General features: G+C 37.0%; 1 long non-coding RNA gene across 2 annotated transcripts in view; it reads right to left on the bottom strand.

Annotated features, from left to right (window-relative positions):
• Positions 1-8506, bottom strand: part of LOC140636229 (uncharacterized) — a 320561-nt gene extending 312055 nt beyond the window's left edge. For both annotated transcript variants that reach the window (XR_012033524.1, XR_012033525.1), the window contains exons 1-2: positions 8419-8506; positions 6903-6992 (exon numbers count right to left, since the gene is read on the bottom strand). This is a non-coding gene — a long non-coding RNA (uncharacterized lncRNA). The remainder of the gene's footprint in view (positions 1-6902; positions 6993-8418) is intronic.
• Between the last annotated feature and the right edge of the window lie 4241 nt (positions 8507-12747).

Genomic DNA, 12747 nt, shown 5'->3' with positions numbered 1-12747 from the left:
GCCCACCCACATTGAAGAGGATAATTGGGCTGAATCTACCTAATTCTAAATGTTCATTTCATCCAGAAACACCCTCACAGACACACCAGGAAAAAAAAAATTTAGTCAGATATCTGGGCACCTTTTGGCCCAGTCAAATTAATACCTTAAATTAACCATCACAGATGGAAAACAAATGAACTGAACACTGCAACAGCTCCAGCTGGCTACAGTGAGTTTCCAGGCCCTGGAGGGGAGGAGGTACTGAGGTGGAGTCCAGCAGACTCTCTCACTTGAGGAGACATGGAGTGGAGGAAACCAAGGTGACCAGGGTTCATAGAACCACCATTCTCAGTATTTATCAGAGTACTGATCATGATATATGTCCTCTCACATGGAATCAACATGAGGCCACAGAAAGAAGCATCTCAAATGATTAGAGGGAATAGTGTCCAGCAGTCACACAAGGCTAGGAATACTGCATGTTTCTAACGGCAAGGCTCATTAGTCACAGGTCACTGGGTATGGTACTCAGGAAGGTCTCACCTCTAGAGATGAAAAAAAATTAGCCCCAGACTGAGCACTGCTCAGCACTGTAGCACTGCTCCAGATCCTCCTAACAAATTATAAAAGTATAACCCAAAAGGATAAAACTGCTTCCAAATAACACAACTACATCCCAGAATAAATAGGAAGGATAGGACCCTGAATGTTGGCTCCAGATGTCTGAGATGTTCAGAATTAGGAGAAAGCAGTCGAGTCAGCAGACATTATGAACAAACTCATACTTTTGAGCCCCTGAGGCTGTTCGCCATAGAGTTCAGTCCATCCATTCTGCCCATCTTTCTCCATAGCTAGTCTTCTGAATCTTGCACTAGGCTCACTTTCATGCCGGCTTGGCTGAATTTGTCTTACTCAACCTTATTGTTGTCCCAGGGCCAGGATTTTCACCAGACCTCTTCTTCTGCTTTATCCTGGCAATTGCTTGGTCAATTCATGGACCAGCTTCTTATCTAACCCTCAATCTAACATTGAGGACAGAAAACCGAATAAAACCCAATACCATATGTGTGTATCTAGTGAGGGCTCAGGTAATAGACTTGATTTTAATGTGTGTTAACTAAGCTTTTTGTGGTTTCTACATTAGTTTCCAAGAATGTTCACATCTGAAGCTAGAAATCCGTTGGTCCTAACTCGTAAGAACACAGATATCTACTAAAGTACAGAGATGGCCCTGTATTTCTTTCAGCTGGGCTACAGCTGACTGCATGAGATGTATACACAATCACAGAGGTGGCAGTAACTTTAAACAAACACAAGTAGGAATCCAAAATGAAATGGGAACCACAGAGTAAGAGGTCTTGCAGACAAACAATTCACTCACAGCAGGATTCATATTGGTTATATGACATTGGTCTATATCAAGCAGGGTTCCTGAAAACACTTTACACTCCAGCTATCTATCACACATGCCAATAGCCCAAGTCAAGAGAAGGGACGGGAGAGGAGGGAAATAAGGTTGCTCCTGAAACATTCTTACAAAGTCTCTAGCTCTCATGACAAGAATTACCTTCATAACAAAGATTTCTATAACATTAATCATGCTTTGCTTTGCCTTCTTATCAGAAAAGGGGGCACACGGATATTTCTTCTCATTGTTTTCTGAGAACTCAGAAAGAACGAATGATATATGAAAGCATGAATACAGGCTCTAGACCACTTCTCTTCAGCATTTACTATTTCTGCTGCTATTTTGTGCCTATATCAAAGCCATCCATGTGATTTTTATGATTTTAAGTGATGACATCGGAAAGATGAATACAGAAAGTCTGCACTGGAAGCTTATTTATTTTCAATTAAAAAAGTATAAGAGATCAGTTTTGATATTTTTGTTTGTATAGAGTTAAAACACTGCACAAAACTACATCTAAGGTAGAAATTACCTCAGGCAATTGTGATCCCACATGCATTTTTCTTTAAACTCAGCAGGACCCACTTCTAAAATGCATAGCTTTTGAAAGGAATCAATTATACCACAGGTCAAAACAAGTCTTTCAAATACAAGGATGATAGAACTTCTCACTCAGACATAAGAAATTAATCATGCAACGTGAATGCTAAATATGTAGAGATTCCTAAATATTTGAGGTGCCTCCTCTCAACAAATGACACAGTGACATGGCTACTGCAATCACTACTTATACAGGACACATGGTATCATCAATACTTGATGAATGACTACTGATTGTTGATATCTAGATAATTCTCTACTGCTCTAAGATAAATCCATGAAATACTTTGGAATATATATATCTGGGCAGAAAGTATCTCTTATTACTGGATCTTAAACTTGGCTATGCTTTAATGTCACAAAGCCTCAACTAGACCCTGGCATCAACACCAAGGAAACACTAAGGTGAGTACTCTGTTGAGGCAGTGGTTTAATTGTTAATATGCATCAGAATTGCTTGGAGGTGACCACTGGGCCAAACTTGGCCCTACATCAGGGATTTTGGTTAGGCAGATATTATGGATTGAGTGCATCTCTCCCAAATTTATATTAAGGAATTAAAGACCTAACCCACAATTTGGAGCTGAGGTCTTTGGGAAGAAATTAGGGCTCAGTGAGGTCCTGAGGGCGAGGCCTAGTCTGGTGTGGAATTATGTGGGAACAGTGCCCTTATGAAAAAAAATACCAGATAGTCCCCCCCCCCCCCCCCCGCCATACACACAGCACAAAGAAGCAAGGCTATGAGAGCACTTGAAGAGATGGCAACCACCAGTAAGCCAAGAGAAAAGGCCTCAGGCTAATGCCTACTTTGTTGACAGCTTGATCTTGGACTTTCTAGCCTCCTAAAAGGCAAGAAACAAAATCCTATTGCTTAAGCCACCCAGTCTGTGGTACTTTATTATAGCAACCAAAGTAGACTGATACAGTAGGCCTGGAAATTTGCATTTCTCATGTGTTTCCAAATAATGCTGCTGTTGCTGGTCCAGCAATCACATTTGGCAACCACTGTCCATAGAGCACTGCCTTGAACATTAATGTAAACACAAGTCACCTAAGTATCACATCAAAGTCCGGATTTTGGGGCAGCCTGAGTGGCTCAGTGGTTTAGTGGCACCTTTGGTCCAGGGCGTGATCCTGGAGACCCGGGATCGAGTCCCACGTCGGGCTCCCAGCATGGAGCCTGCTTCTCCCTCTGCCTGTATCTCTGCCTCTTCCTCTCTCTCTCTCTGTGTTTGTCTCTCATGAATAAATAAATAAAATCTTAAAAAAAAAAAAAAGTCCAGATTTTGACCCAGTAGTTCAAGGGTATGTAGGACCCAAGATTTTGCAGTTTTTAACAAGTTCCCAGGTAATGTTAATGGACTATATTTTGAGTTGTTAGGTTAGATAGATTCTGAAAGCCCAGGTGTTACCCCTGAGTTCCAGAGCAAGACCTGAAATAATCACATCTACTCCTTGCAGAGGGACTGTCTCCCAGAGCCCCCACCTACTTCAAAACCTAGGGGAAGCTTCACCTCCTATAAAAGCCTTCTTTCTACGAGCAACAAAGCCAGAAATAAATTCTCTCTTAAATCATAACCATTACACATTTGCCTCTCAGTTATGGTTGTTTTATTGTCCTTGCTACTTTCTCTTGAACATTTGCTCAATTCAGGGACCACACAAAATGCTTTGCAAACATTTGGTTTAATCCTCAGAACAGCACTAGAATGAAAGATTGTTAACCTCAATTTAAAGTGAAGAAAAAAAAAAAAAAAAAAAAAAGGACTCAGAGAGTTTAAACACTTGTCCTGAGGACACAAAATTAGAATATGATGACCTGGGGAGGGAGGGGGCAATTGGGTCCTAGAAATGCCAGGTAACCAGAGCTAAGCCTTTAATCGCAAAACTGAACATCCTTCATTCAAAGAGTAAAGTAGTTTGATATTAAAACTATGGCCCTGGGGCAACTGGGTGGCTCAGTCTGTTCAGCGTTTGACCTCCATTCAGGTCATGATCCCAGTGTCCTAGGATGAAGCCTCCTGTAGGGCTCTGCACTCAGCAAGGAATCTGCCTCTCCCTTCCCTTTTCCCCTCCCTCTGCCCCTCTGTCTCCTCCCCTTGTGCTCCTATGTGTATGCTGCGTGCTCCCTGTCAAATAAATGTTTTAAAAATCTCAAAGATAATTTTTTAAAAATGTGACCCCATATGCTATATTCTACAGTATCAAAATAGAGACAAAAAGAGTTGTCACAAAGTGTACAATGTAGTAGAGGAGATGGATATCAATTATATAATTGCATTAATTAATTTATACTCCCCAAATGAGGTAAGTGGTCTGAAAGAAAGAAATACCATTGTTTGAGGCAGCAGAAGAATAAACCTGGGGTGGGGAGTAGGAAAGGGGGCTCTGGGTCAAGGAAGCATCCAGGAGCCTGAGATGCCTAAGGGAACCTGGGGGTGGTTCCTTCTAGATGGATGAAATCACATAGCTCCTATCATAAGAAAAAAAATCTGACATTTTTCCAGAAATTGAAGCAACATGACTGTGGCTATACTGCAAAGACCTGGTTAAGTGCTAAGTGTGGGGTTACTATTATTTGATTACACATGAAATACTTTGTTCTTAACAACTGAGAGTTTGACCTTCTTTTTCTTCATGTTAGGGCTTCCATATACAAATATAGGATATGCAGCTTAATTTTAATTTCAGATAAATGAAAGCTTTTTTTAGTGTATTACATATTTTTGGGACACATACTTAAAAATTTGTTTTGTCTATCTGAAAAAATTTCACTGGCTCCTGTATTTTTATTTGCTAAATCAAGCAACCAACCCTACATAAGAATCTCTTCTGAATTTTCTCTTAGTTGTTTCTCAGCAATAGCTCGGGACACTCACTGGCTCAACACATCTTAGAAATGCCTCTGTCACACACACCCCCATTACGTGTTATGGAGCATATACTGTATATCATGCATGATTTAAGTGCTGGGGATATCATTTAAGTGAATAAGGTATCTTTTCTTGTACATATATTTAGATGGCACACATCAAACACGTACAAATCCTGCATGGATCAACAGCCAGGGGGAGGTGTTGTACATACATCAATTCACTTAATCCCAATAGAGTTACTGTTATTACTTACATATATTACTTCAAGATAATAAGAATTAGGTCTTATTAACCTCATTGTTATTGTGGTTCAAAAGTGGAGAAAATTGTGGCTTAGAGAAGGCAAATAAGTTGCCTGATGTAACACAGCAATTAAGTGACTGAATCAAGGATCCATGCATCTGTGTGACTTGAGAGCTAGCATATGCTTAAATGTCCTGCTGGTCTCTCTCTAAGGATGCAAACCCTGCACATTTTCTCAATTATGGTTTGAATATTAACTTTATTTTTTTTACATTGTTTTGTTTTTAATTTGCTTTGCTACTTTTAAATTTAAAAAAAGGGAAAACAAAACTTCCTTAAAATGCAATTATATAATTAATTGTTCATTTATTATTCTAATGATTCAAGGTACCTTGTAAAGGTCTCTGTTTCAATATTTTTATATTTAACCCTATACCAATCACCCATAGGAAGATTTATGGTTTTTAGATCATAATATTTCTCCAGTGTCAGATGGAAGCATTATAACTTTCCCTCCTCACAAAGAGATATTGTAATGCTTTAAAAAAAAAAAAAAAAACTCCTAAAATGAATGTCCTCAAGGTAGTGCTAATAAAATAATTTTTGAAGAATTTATGGTCTTAAAATTCTACTATAAAGCCTCAAACCACAATATTTTATAATGGAAGTAGCAAGAGTAGAGTGTCCCTATTTTTTTTTAATACTTTTTATCATTAATTTGTTGCAGTACTATCCAATTCTTGAATTGTAACTGTTTAACAACAAAAAAAAAAGCTGTGAAATTTTTGAGGTTATTTATTGTTGGGCAACAGCCTGTAACATAGCTAGATAAACTGTAGTTTTACCATGGCTTTGGATTTAAATGTAGCATTAGAGCTCCCTGACTCCAACATCTAACTTGATTTATGGTTTGTGATGTAAAAATTCTAGGGCTCAGATGGCTTTAAGTGACTTTGAAAATTAAGTAAAGAAGAAAATGTAACGACTAATCTAAACTTGCTGTGAAATATTAATTATGCATTTCAAGTAAAGGAAGTAAGCAAGCAATAATTTAATCTGTGACATAAAATAAATCCCAAACTGTACTCTCGCTGAAGGCATTTTCTAAATAAACACTTGATTTTTAAGTCGCAAAGGAACTGAAGTTGAAACCATTAGTTTCTGTATTCTGAGCTGTTTATTAAACATTTTCCCCCAGATATCTGTTTAAAACAAAACAAAACAAAACCCAGTTTGAAAGGTGAGTTGGGGTAGAAAAACAGCTCTAACCTAAAGGACTAGAACATCTTTTAAAAGTATGCCAGGTGAAGCTTCTTAATGATCCATGACAGTGTAAGATGACAGCTGCAACTGCTGAGTCAGTGTAGAAGAAAATCTAAATGTAGGAGCAATTGTAGCCTTTATTAATGACCTGCTAGGAATATGGGCAAACTGCCAGGTCCAGACATGCAGCAATACTTCTCTGATAACTGAGCATTCCAAACCTCCTAGATATAAATTTCTCCAAACTCCCTAAACCAGAAATAATACCCTCAGCATTTTGAATTAGGCAAGACACACAGGCATGTTACCCATATTATATTAATCCTCGAAACGTATTGCCCAAGGAGGAGACATGAAAGAGAACAGATTATCTCTACTGGAGGAATTAACACTTGAAAAGAAAAAAAGATTTTTAAAAAACTGCATCGGAAGGCAAACGCAACACATCTTGAATCTGCAAATTTGCAGGAATTTGCTTTTCCCGGCTGGGTGCACAAAAACACTGTGATAACACAAATATTTTGCCATACCTGTTACAAGAGCTGCTTTTTTGCTTGAGATCTCAAAGTTATGGTAAATATATCCCTCAGAATTTGGATGGCAGGAATATCATTTTTCTTCTGTCAAGACGAAGAAAGTTGAGTTACCTGAATGTGCCCATTGGACATATGAGGAGGCTTTAGTTTATCAATTTTTAAGATAAAATATCAGCAACTTTGAATTATTGCTAAAAGTCAAGCTCTTGGGCAGCCTGGGTGGCTCAGGGGTTGGGCGCTTGCCTTCAGCTCAGGTCATGATCCTGGGATCCAGGATCAAGTCCCACATCAGGCTCCCTGTGAGGAGCCTGTTTTTCCCTCTGCCTATGTCTCTGCCTCTCTCTCTCTCAGTCTGTGTCTCTCATGAATAAATAAATAAATATTTTTAAAAAATAAATAAATAAATAAAAGTCAAGCTCTTGGACTCCTGGATGGCTCAGTCGGTTAAGTGTCTGCCTTCAGGGGTGTCATGACCTCGCCCTCTTGGGATGGAGCCTGGGATCAGCAGCCCCACCCCCCAACCCCCTCATGTGTGCATACATGCACATACATGCTCTCTCTCAAATAAATAAATAAAATTTAAAAAAATAAAAAAGTCAAGTTCCTGGGCTAAGTCAATTTTGGTGAAGTCGAATAATTCCAGGAAGTATTTAGGAATTTCTAATCAAAGATGGTATTAATAAAACCAGCATCAAATTAAACTACTTATATGTAATACATAGAGACAGATAAAAACCCAGGAGTAAGAAAAAGAAGAGGCTTTTCCTAAAATGCTTCTAAAACTGTGGTTCCCTCATTGGTGGCACAGACATTACCTGGCAGTGTTAGAAATGCAAACCACCAGGACCCAAACACCCTCCCCACCACAACCTGTTGAACCAAGAGAATCAGAAATGTGAGGTGGGGCCTTGCATAGAAGCTTAACTATCTCAACAGGTGATTCCAATGCAGCTAAGTTCAGGAACACTTCCTTGCTAAAGCTGTAATTTAAGATGAAATTATCCAGTTTCACTTACACAAACAAACATGAAAGTCACCTGAAATGAGAGGGAAATAGACATTTTTCATATTTATGCAAACACACATGTGAAAATTCACCTGAAATGGTGTCACGCTTCTTTAGCCAAGACAAAGTTCTTTAAGGGTGAGATAAAAGGAATTATAGAAAAGGAAATGGTACTATGGTCCAGAAGAGCTTTTGGAAAGGAATATAGAATAAGGCCACACAAAAAGCAACATTTAAAACATTTTCCTGATTCTATATATAGTTAGAGAAAAAGTCTGTAAAACAGTATAAACAGGATGACAGTCTTTGTTATACCCCCCCACACAAACACAAACATACATATACACTCATCCTTATTAGTATTTAGATTGATTGGAAATATCTAGAAGAAAATCTAACTATTTACAGTGATTATCTTTGGTTGGCAAGACTATAATTAACTTATTTTTTATGTTTTTTATGTTTACTATGTTTGCTACATTAAATATGTATAACTTCTAGTACCTTTGAATTAAAATACTGCTATTTAGTTAAGTGAATATCCATATATATACATATATATATCTCCAAGTTGCTTAGAACCTCTATTAAGAAGTTGGCATGGAAACCTATTATTAAATTCTAAAATGCCTGTGGGAGGTTCCCAAACCTGTCTGCTGAATAGATTCACCTGATCACAGGCCCCGATATTGTGATTTAAATTTCCTAGGCTGTAACCTGTGCTTTAGGAGCATTAAAAGGTCCCCAAGTGATTCTAATCTGCAGACCTGTTCACAAACCAGTAGTCTACATGGTTTTAATATGTCTATAGTGTTACCAACCAAAAGTAGAATTAGGGTCATTAGATACCGATCCCTGAGATGTCTATTGGAGTATCGAAGGATAAAATTCTGATTTTACCTTTTTTTGATACCCCCAGACAAATTTTCAGAACCCTGCCCTCATTTATAATAATTTGTGCTGACATAATCTGGGCCGCATCATATTATGTATTTATCAGAAAGAGGAAACTCTGATGCCATAGTAGACCCAAGATATCAGGGGCAGATGTGCTCTGACAGGATCTATTTCTTACACCTAAATCTGGACTCACTGTATCTTGCTGCACATTTCAAAACTGACTTATTCATGGCAAACTTGAACTCTGTACATAACCGCATCTGTGAACATAGATTCTGCTACCCTGCACACCTCGAAATTCTAGATTTTGCTTGCTAATGCCTGAATGTTTGAGTCCAATACCAGAAGTGTGTATGTAGAGTTGAAAGGAATTAGATGCTAAGAATCATTAACCATAAAAGACTCTTAATCACAGAAAACAAACTGAGGGTCGCTGGTGGGGAGGGGAATAAGGAGATAGGGTAAACTGGATGATGGACATTGAGGAGGGCACGTGATGTAATGAGCACTGGGTGTCACATAAGATGGATTAATCACCGCCCTCTACCTCTGAAATATATAATGCAGTATATGTTAATTAACTGAATTTAAATAAAATTTTTCAAAAAAGAAAAGATTCTTCAGCTATTACACAAGGAAACTACCTCCCATGTAGAGATCTCTGATCATCTCAGAAGGTTTTTTTTTTTTCTTTTTTCTTTTTTGGGTTTTTAAAATTTCCTCATCACTATCTAGAGATCACGGGATAAAATAAATAGATAAAGTCTATAATTATTAGATTATTATGCATAGTCTTAGTTTTATTTTTTTTTTAAAGATTCATTTCTTTATTTTAGAAAAGGGAGCCAGAGAAAAAAGGAAAGAGAAACACAAGCACAGAGCCTGACTCAGAGCTCGATCTCAACAGCCTGAGCCAAAAACAGTCCAACATTTAATGGGTTTTGCCACCCAGGTGCCCCATGCAGAGTCTTTCTTTTATGCCCTGTTTTCATATATAGGATATAACTTACATTGTACATATTTTACAGCCTAACATAAAGCTAATTTTAAGACAGGAATGCACTTTAAAAAAAAAAAAATTTGTGCTAATGCCACTACTAAAATGCACAGAAAAAGGTTCTGAGTCCTGCCACTTATTTTATTTTCACATTTCTTCTTTAATCCATTCTGAGGGCAAATCCATCCTGACATTGCAAGCTACAAATAAGAAGACTGGCAAAGTAAGATTATTTAAATTTGCTTTAGGCCCCATTAAATACAGACGGTTATAAGCCCAGCACATTAATGTTTGTGGAAAATTAATACAGATTTCACTTGGAACGAAAGAATGCCTGAATGGAGAAAACCCTACCACCAACTGACAGATACCCATACCACTTGTTTTTCTGCTGGAATAACCAGACACCTTCCTCATTATTTCTGGTTTTCTTTGTTTAAAATAAATATTTTTTGTTTGCTATAGAGCAGGTGAAAAAGCATCCAATAAACTTGCCTCCTTTTTTCAGGTATGGAATGAAATAATTACTAAGCATAGTATCAAAAGTGATTAAGGTAACACTAGCTTCTTTGGCAGATAAACTCTGAAATTTTAGTGGCTTAACATAACTATTCCCCTTCTTCCCTCACTAACCTAACAGTAGAATGAGTGTTCTTTGTTGTACAGCTTTTTTAAGTAGCTTTCTTTGCAGAAGTGATTTAGGGAAGAAATCCTTCTATTTTATGGCAACACTCAGCCCTCAAGTTTACCATGAGGCCCTCTTCATTCTAGGCAGCAAGAAAAGATCATAAAAGATCTAATATGGGAGATTCATACAGGCCAACCCTCAAAGTGAGCCACACTCTGGGCTGGATGGAAGTTGGCGTCAAGACACTAAGCCCACAAAGGTGGCTGGGAAATTTAATCTAGCTAAATTCCCAAACAGAAGAAATGAAACTGACGGTCAGCTAGCACTCTCTTTGAAGATATCCAATCATCTGGGTTTGTTTAAAAAGACTGAGCAATGTCATCATAATGGAATCCCCACAATCTGTGCATTTGAGTTACAATTCATGCAAACATTATTTTCATTTGTAAGTAGTATTTTTTTTTCTGTATTATACAGCACAATATTGTATAGCACAACCAGGTTAACATTACTGGAAATTATTATTGGGAATCTTAAATGCTATTAAAATTTCATGGGATACTGCTCTTTTAATTACCAAACAACACTAAAATAAATTTTATACAACTGAAGAAACTCTCATAAAACCATCTCTCCTAAACAATATCAAAACATTGTTATGAGTAATTACCAGAATGTATGTCTTTCTCTTATTCTCTATTAAGCACTGGATTAATGACTTAACAAAAATATATCATGGTTTTACAAAAGAAATTAAATTATTGCCCTTTATTAATACTAGTCTTTCTTGCATCTGATTATCTTGTTTTTTCACAGCTTTGTTGAGATATAATTGATATACAAAAAACCCCACACATTTTTAATATATATAATTTGATGGATTTGAATATATGCATAAAACCAAAAGTAATCACCAAAAAGTAATAAACATATCTATCACCTCCTTTAGTATTGATTTGAATACACTACTGATGAAAGAATTATACTTGATATGTGTATATTCTTATATATATGAAGAATATATATCTTCTATGATAAGGTGTATATTCTTCTTACATGTGTAAGAAATGCTGTTGATCAAAGTTCGGAGACCATTACTGATGCTGACAATTATTTGAGGCTGTGTCACACACATACACATAAAGGCATACATATATGTATTAGGGCAAACAGTAAATTAGTCTTAAAACTCTGGATGCAAAATTTAAAAAATTGATTAAACAAAGAAAAATTACACTTTTATCCGGATACTCTGCATCATTCACGGTGTTAAGCACTGGCCTCTAAGTCCCTACAAGCTGGTCTCAGAATATTTCAATTTCAACCATTAGATGGTCAATTACATAAAAATGAATCAAAATCAAGTAGCTTTCGTTGCTTTGTGAACAATTTAACATTGATTACAAAATCCTTCTTTTGCACATTGCAGTTTGCTCATTGACTGAGAGAGATATGTATCCACAGATTTATGAGGTGAGAGATGATATTGCCCTATTTTTGGAACACCAGGGGAAAAAAAACAACTGCTTCAGACTTTTAAAAAGATAAATTTCAGGGGAGCTTGGCATATGTGGCAGATACAGTTAAAACTTTGAATACAATGAATCCAAAACTTCAAGGACCAAGAGCAACATCATTTTTATTATATTGTACTTCAAGAACTTAGAGCTATAATACAGTTATGAGTAGAATGAACTAGTACTAAAAATATCTCTTCAATTTTTGACTTAGTGATGCACTCAAAGAAAAGATTCATAGAAACGATTTCAAGAAAATACCTAAAATTGCATCTAGTTTGTTCCACAGGATGAATTCATGTGATAGATTCCTGCTGTGATACCTAAAAGTCCCACCCAGAGACCTATGAGGAGGAAGTTTCTTTCTGGCATCTCATCTTCACCTTGAGATAGTTAAGAAAAGCATTTGAAGCCTAGGGTTGATCAGGTTACTGAATAAGGAAATCTCTTTGGAAAAATCTGGGATGGAAGGGAAGAAGAAATATTTCTATTTTCCCACAAGTCAGTCTCTATTCCAGTTTTATACACTTGTGAAGTTGTGTTTTTTGTTTTTTTTCCTTGTCTCGACTTCCATTATGAAAGCAAGTGCACAAGTCAGGTATTCAACATGCTTTCTACACAGTCAATAATCACACTGACATAAAAAAAAAAAATCCAAGGTGTAGGGAGGCTGTCTCGAATCCAAATGACTTGCTTTCTAAAATTGCCATTGCTTTCTTTTTAGTTTCATTTATTTCAAGTTCAAAAAGTATTAAAGAAGGGCGTGAGGAAGCTATGTTTATCAAAATAAT

The sequence above is a fragment of the Canis lupus genome, chromosome 7 (genome assembly GCF_048164855.1).
Source record: "Canis lupus baileyi chromosome 7, mCanLup2.hap1, whole genome shotgun sequence".
Classification (NCBI taxonomy): domain Eukaryota; kingdom Metazoa; phylum Chordata; class Mammalia; order Carnivora; family Canidae; genus Canis; species Canis lupus.
This window is presented reverse-complemented; position numbering and strand designations above follow the sequence as displayed.